At 49.1% G+C, this 6,694-nt stretch overlaps 1 long non-coding RNA gene across 2 annotated transcripts in view; it reads right to left on the reverse strand.

Moving 5' to 3' along the window:
- LOC116941061 (uncharacterized) overlaps window positions 1-6,694 on the reverse strand; it is a 19,396-nt gene continuing 12,702 nt past the window's right edge. For both annotated transcript variants that reach the window (XR_004402635.2, XR_012941392.1), the window contains 2 exons: window positions 5,399-6,496; window positions 1-2,113 (listed from right to left, as the gene is read on the reverse strand). This is a non-coding gene — a long non-coding RNA (uncharacterized LOC116941061). The remainder of the gene's footprint in view (window positions 2,114-5,398; window positions 6,497-6,694) is intronic.

Below are 6,694 nucleotides of genomic sequence, written 5' to 3' on the forward strand. Positions count from 1 at the left end.
GAAGATGAAATACGTTTTATTTGACGAAAGATGTATAGGACGACATTTGCTTTTATACAGACCACAGTTGAAAGAAACATGGCAAGGGGATGACAGTGATGATTAAAACCGCCAGTATATGTCAACAGACACACGAAATGTGTCGAATACACAAATGCAAGTGGAGTTAGCAAGCACAAATAATGATCGGGACCTACCATATTTACTGAATATAAACAGTGATTAAGCTCGTGCGGGGCCTGTAGCATGTTATAAAGGGGCCCTAAATAAAAAAAACACACAAATATTAAAACACCAATTTTTTTACTTGCATAGTAAAGTAATTGTATATTTTCATTTGCTATACAGCCAAATAATACGACAAATCGCTAACCTTAAACACCCAGTTGTTCATAAAAGTTGAAGGCAGTATAGTACTATAGTAATAGAGCAAGTGCAGAATCACTGAACCGGAATTTATAGCATAGCTTGAAAGCATTTAGCGCGGGGCCCTTGAAAGTGCGGGCCCGTAGCTACTACTACATATGTAGCTACTTTTGCTACGAGGATAATCCGGCACTGCCCGTGTAGCCTTAAGACTGTTGGGGCAAGTGCTGTTAGCGAGCACCTATGAAGGCCGGCACAGCAGACGAGGCGGTGGGTGGCGAGCACCACGCCCGGCCGCCTTTGTATCCCCAGTGGCGATGTCTACACACCGCACCAGGTCCTCATTTGAGGCCGAGTAAACCTAGGGGAGTCCCAGGATCGGTTCATATAATCGTCACTGGTGGTGGGTCGTAAGCGGGGAATCAAACCGCTACACTACCGCTCCCTATCTGCTCAAACTAAACCAAAACAACAACCGCCATTCGCCAACGGAGTGGCGGCGACGTCACCACGTTCGCCTGTGCCAGGATAGATGCACTATAGGGCCACGTGAAGTGTCGAACGCCCGTTGGCAGGAGGTCACGGGACAGACCCAGGTGCCATGGGTAGCCCGAGATGACTGGCCGATGCACCACCTGTGCTGTGTTTTAACCGCCCGGCGCTCCGCTCGTGGTTGTGAGCGTCGCTCCTCCGCCCTCCGTTGTTGCTGGAGGGCGACTGCCTCCAACTGCCCAGCAGCGGCGTCCTTCACGAGCCTCCTCCACAGAGGCCGATCTTGACACCAACAACAACAACAACCGCCATTCACCACTAAGTGGCGGTGACGTCACCACGACGCTTGTGCCAGGCTATGTGCACCCTGAGGCCACGTGAAGTGTCGAACGCCCGCTGGCAGGAGGTCACGGGGCAGACCCAGGTGCCACGGGTCGACTGACTGAGACACCGCACACACACACACACACGCTATTCCCGATGCCAGTGCATCGTGTCCTGGAGATTGCTTATCGATACTACACGGCTGGGACCAACTTGGCAATTCAAACAAAGCCGCGACAATGGCAGTGCATATATAATAAACAAACAGACCATCAAAGCTAAGCCAAGTGATGAATGCCCCACTCTGAACGGAATGTTGACTCAGACCTATTGCTCAAGCATTACTTAATAAGCTCTGCCGCTAAAGCTTTACAAATAGAGCATTGTCATCAATATCAGCGTTGAACCCGTGCCGCGAACGCGGCAAGCGTACACTGGTGGGTGTATAGGGCCAGCCAACTGTGCAGTGTGGTGGTGGTTGGGAGGGTGTCATAATCGCGCAGTGTGTTTGTCTATTGTGAAATATCATTTCGACAACGCATCGTACGGATTCCCTTAGAAACCAAACAGCCCGTTGGCAACCATAATTCCGGTACCTTCTAGCCATATATATTTTAAAAAAAAACTGCAAAACAACCCGCGGTCTTTCTAGCCCGACTCCTGACCCGCGTTTGCGTCGACATGGCTGGCTACGTACGGTGCGAAAGAAGTCCAACGCACCGACATGCATCTTTACTGCCTCCACTTGTCAAACGACATCAACGCGGTGTCATGCGGGGGTCACGGCGTACGCGCTGGTCTCGGTGGGGTCGGGAAGCCTTGGGGGCGCATTGAGACGCTGGAGCAGAGAGAGGGATCGAGACACCGATTGGGCTTCTTGTTTCATGTCGCATTGGCCGTCTCCGCTTGAAGACGTAGCCCCCACTTCAGCCTGTAGAGCAGAATCGGAATGTTTGTTCAGACTGGAGGAGAAATCCGATGAGCCATGAAGCTCTTTTTGTTGTTGTTGTTGCAGATGCTCAAGTAGGGGCGGGTCACAAAGTTACAATAACAAATACGAAAAAAAAACCCCGATAGGAGCGCAAAGTATAGGAAAAGGTAAGCGAACCACAAAAATTGAATACGAAATAAAATGTAACAGCACCTGTAGCATCGGCACATGCACAGTTGTCACCCATATAAGCGCTATCCAGGATCGGCACTGCTTAACTTCTGAGATCGGCTTAGCTGTTAAAGGCTCGTATTTAACATTCGATTTTCTTTTTAAATGTTGACTTATGAATGATTAGGCTCCTTGAGTGTGACTCCTAGGCACGGCTAACATCAGTGCTCATCTCTAAACCTGTCCCGACACCGCCACCCACTTTACCAACACGTTGAACTTCTTTGGCACCGTACGTAGCCAACCGTGCTAATCGCAGGTGCGGGATGCTTCACAGTTACAATGCTGAACTCGTTCACTACAGCCAGGAAGATACGTTTTAAGCCAATGACCAAAATCACCTGTAAATGTGCCCGATCCCATGAGATCCCAGAAGCTAAGCAGATTTGAGCCTGTGGACAGCGACTGGACAGGTGACAACCGTGCACAAAACGGCGTTGCGAGCAGTCGATGACCGTGCAGCAAACCCCAACGGGGACTTTTGTTTTTGTCCAGTAACTCCAGCCACTTTCGCCAATTTGCACTGCGTATCGTGGTGAAACATGGTCCAAAAAAAAAACCCCTCGTCCGGAAGTAAGTATGGTCACCCCCCTTGCCCACCGTGACCCACCCGGCATATCGAGAAGCCTTCGTCCACTTTGTGCAAGGGTAAAGAATCTCAAATATCTGTAAATATGACGAGAAAAGTCCAACCAGAAAAGTGCGGGCCCGAAAACCACATGTTCTCACCAACACGCGTTTTACGTTTTGGTGTGTGTGTGTGTTTGTGTTGTTTGATGGGGAGAGCGGTGGTGCAGCTGTTAACGCGCTGCACTACGAACCCGGCGGTCCGAGTTCGATTCCCGCTCACGGCCAACATCAGTGACGATTATCTGAACCGGTCCTGGGCCTCCCCTAGGTCGAATCAGCCTCAAATTAGTACCTGGTGCTGTGTGTAGTAAACACCGCCACTGGGGAGACAACGGCGGCCCGGCATGATGCTGGCCACCCACCCCTCGTGTGCCGTGCCGGCCTTTATAGGTGCTCGCTAACAGCACTTACCCCAACAGTCTGTTAAGGTTATACGGGGTATCTTTGGTATTTGATAAAGGATCTGTAAAAACACAAGAGTCTTACACGAAGTCAAACGACGCATTTCCTAAAGAAGTATTATTGGGCCCAAACGTCGAGACCTTTCCCCTCATCTCGGTGACAATTCAAGGAAACCAATCACTATTGAACTCACCTGCTACGTGATGTATAAGTCAATGAAGCAGAAATTGGACGCGCTGTATCTCATTCACGTCGCGCGTGCTTGTGTGTGTGTGTACATGCACAGAGACTGCGAGTCGTAACCCTACCCTGTATTTGCATACCTCGGTCATGTTCTGTTTGGCTCATCGAGTGCATGACCTCATGGGGCTGATCTCTCCATTTATTGCCTACCGCACTATCTCTGAGCTAGAGATGAGATCATTCGTGTTTGCGAAACTTTCTAAAGCGGAAGGTGAGAACACTCACAACTATTCGGAGCAATATCCGTAGCTGACTCGTCATTCCACTGCCATCATCATCATCATTATGATTACACGGTCATTATGGGTTTCTTTCCTCAAATGAAGATGACAGCTGTTGCAACGCACATCGTGCAGCAACCCGGCAATAATTACCTGCACTGCCGGTGGCAACTGTGTAGAAAGTAGTACTTTCCGATGCTTGCGTTTTCACAAAAATTGGTGCTCTGTCAAAATCAGAGCTCGTAATTGTTTCCCCCCCCCACCCAGGGTCAGACCGCGTATGTAAAATGTGTTTTAATGCATCCTCCACCCGACGCAGTTAATTAATCAAGTTTTCACGTGAAGAAAAGTGTGCCAATTCATGCCTACTTCTGCACACCAGTGTGTCGGAGAGCGATTGTTAAAATGCTTAAGAAGTAATCAATTGGCATGTTTGTCCATTACGTCGTGAAAACTTAATTAACTGATTGTGTCGGGTGGAGGAGGGTTTACGACACACATTTGACTTGTACGGCAATCTGACCAAAGCAAATCAGTTCTGAATATTAATATGGTGTCAGACTCCGGGTATAGTTTTCATTCGGGGACCTAATCAGGACTTAATATTCATCTGGGTCTGACGTGTAAAATATGCATATAGCCGGAACACAACATTCAGTATACCTTTCGCTGTGGCTGTGGGCTACGAGTCGCGTGCAAACTCCCGACCCATCGGCGAACAACACAAAAAATTCAGTGAATAATTAAGCGGCGACTATTCTGCGCTCCCCGCCCCCCTCCGAACGCCTCCCTCGTGATTCAGCGAATTGTTGCAACGCATGGTCACGATTCGTTTCAAGAACCGACTCCCTCTTTTTTTTACCAATCGTGTAGACCAGTGTTCTTCACGAAGTTTCAGAGGAGAGGTCGGTGGTGCACTGTCACCGACAAGACATCATCAGTGTGAGGGCAGCCACACATTTGTAGGGGTGGGGGGGGGTTTGACAGCAGCACGATGATGATGGTGGGGGGAGGGGTGTTTTCACATTGTATGTATTGTCGGGAGCCGCACTAAAGGCCACCGAGGGCCCGCCTGTGGCCTGCGGGCCGTGCAATGAAGAACGCCGCTGTAGACGACCCAGTGTAGCGGCCTCTCGTGGCTGGACAAGTCGAGCGAAATCAATTGCGTGCAACATCTACAACTTGGGAAAACATATATTCTTACACATCTGATTCGATCTGCGCACATCGTTCGGTTTTACAAAACGACGTTGGTTGATGCATTTTTTTATTCCGCCCGATGTTTTTTTTATTTTACCTGCGTGCTCTCTAACATCACCTGGCACGTTCTATAACGTATAAACATTGCAAACATTATCTTAGGGCAGCAGGCGGTCACGTCAATGACCGTTATCTACTCAATATCATAACGCTCAACCTCGACCGCTGAGATCCTTTCATGAGTTGATTATTATTGTTATTTTTGAATCGGTATTCATCCAGAAGCACATAAATAAGGCCTGCTGCTGGTGTTGTTGGGAGTGGAGATGATAAACGTGATGTGGAGTTCAGACGTTACCTTATTAAACCGCACAGCTTCAGCACTCTGTCATGTTAACGCCATCCTACACACCAAAGCAAAGTAATTTACGAAACATGTTTTATTACCTCAAGTATCCAGGCATCAACTTGTAATTAATGAAACATGCACTCAACGACATTGGGTTATAATTATTTTCTGAAAAGTACAGTGTTGTCAAATATTGCCACCAGAATAGATGTTTTTTTACCATCTCTGCTGCTCAGAATGCCGATTTACTGGTCGCAAGAAAAGCGTCTTTGCTATGATGAAGTGGAAGTACACATCTTGGGCCAATGCGTTGGAGTACTCATTGAGAAATTCCAATCACTACATACCAGCATTTTGCGCAACGCAGTAAACACGCCGTATCAGTCAAATTCCATCTCATTCCATTGAGTCGAGTATGTTAGGCTAACGCATGCGTGACAATTCATCAGTCGGCAGCATTTTTGGAGTAACTGCAAATGGGCAATGCTATTAAAATACAGCGCACACCCCCGTGTGAAAAGTTGCCTTGGCCGCATGTCTCATCCGCCATTATCGTCCGCCTCGTAATCTGTGAGTTGTCGACGTCTGTGGAAGCTGTGTAAGTTGTGTAAGTTGTGGAAGCTGTGGAAGTGTAACCCCACCATTTGGTGGTGGGGGTGGGGGGAGTTTGGGGGGGAATCGCTGAAACTAACGAGGAGGTTCACGTCCTCATCTCTGTACACATCTCTCTGTGTTCGCCCGGGGGGAATGCTGAGAATGTGCAAAACGGAATGTGTCTAAGATTAATTGTACCCTGTGACAAGCATTGCAACCCCCCCCCCCCAACATTGCCCCTCGGCAACTTTGCCAGGCGACTCCCCCAGGCAGGCAGCCCCGAGGGGCCTCCCAAACATTCCTGCTGCTGCTGCTGCTGTTCGGACCACGTCCTGGCGAGCCACCACGCGCACGCAGATCCGGACCGGAGAGTTGAAACGGGGAATTGGGTTTTTTGTTGTTGCAATCTCCGATGTTTATTCGGGTTCCAACCACGCGATGTTGTACCACCGGCGCGATGTCCGACGTTTCGTTTCACGCGCTCGGAGCTTCTGCAGGAACTGAATTCGTTTGCTGATGGAGGAACACACACACAACGCAACCTCGTCGATGACCGGCACGGCGTGGCCTCCCTTTCTTCACGTCAGTCCAATTCAATTCCTGAATAAGCTCCCAGCACGTGGAGCGAAACGTCGGGCATCGTGCCGAACAACACGTGGTAACTTGCCACCGCTAACAGCAGTGGAAAGTAAATATCTGAACTGTGAACTG

Source organism: Petromyzon marinus, chromosome 10 (assembly GCF_048934315.1).
Source record: "Petromyzon marinus isolate PM22_M1 ecotype Great Lakes invasive population chromosome 10, UKy_Petmar_22M1.pri1.0, whole genome shotgun sequence".
In the NCBI taxonomy this organism is placed as follows: domain Eukaryota; kingdom Metazoa; phylum Chordata; class Hyperoartia; order Petromyzontiformes; family Petromyzontidae; genus Petromyzon; species Petromyzon marinus.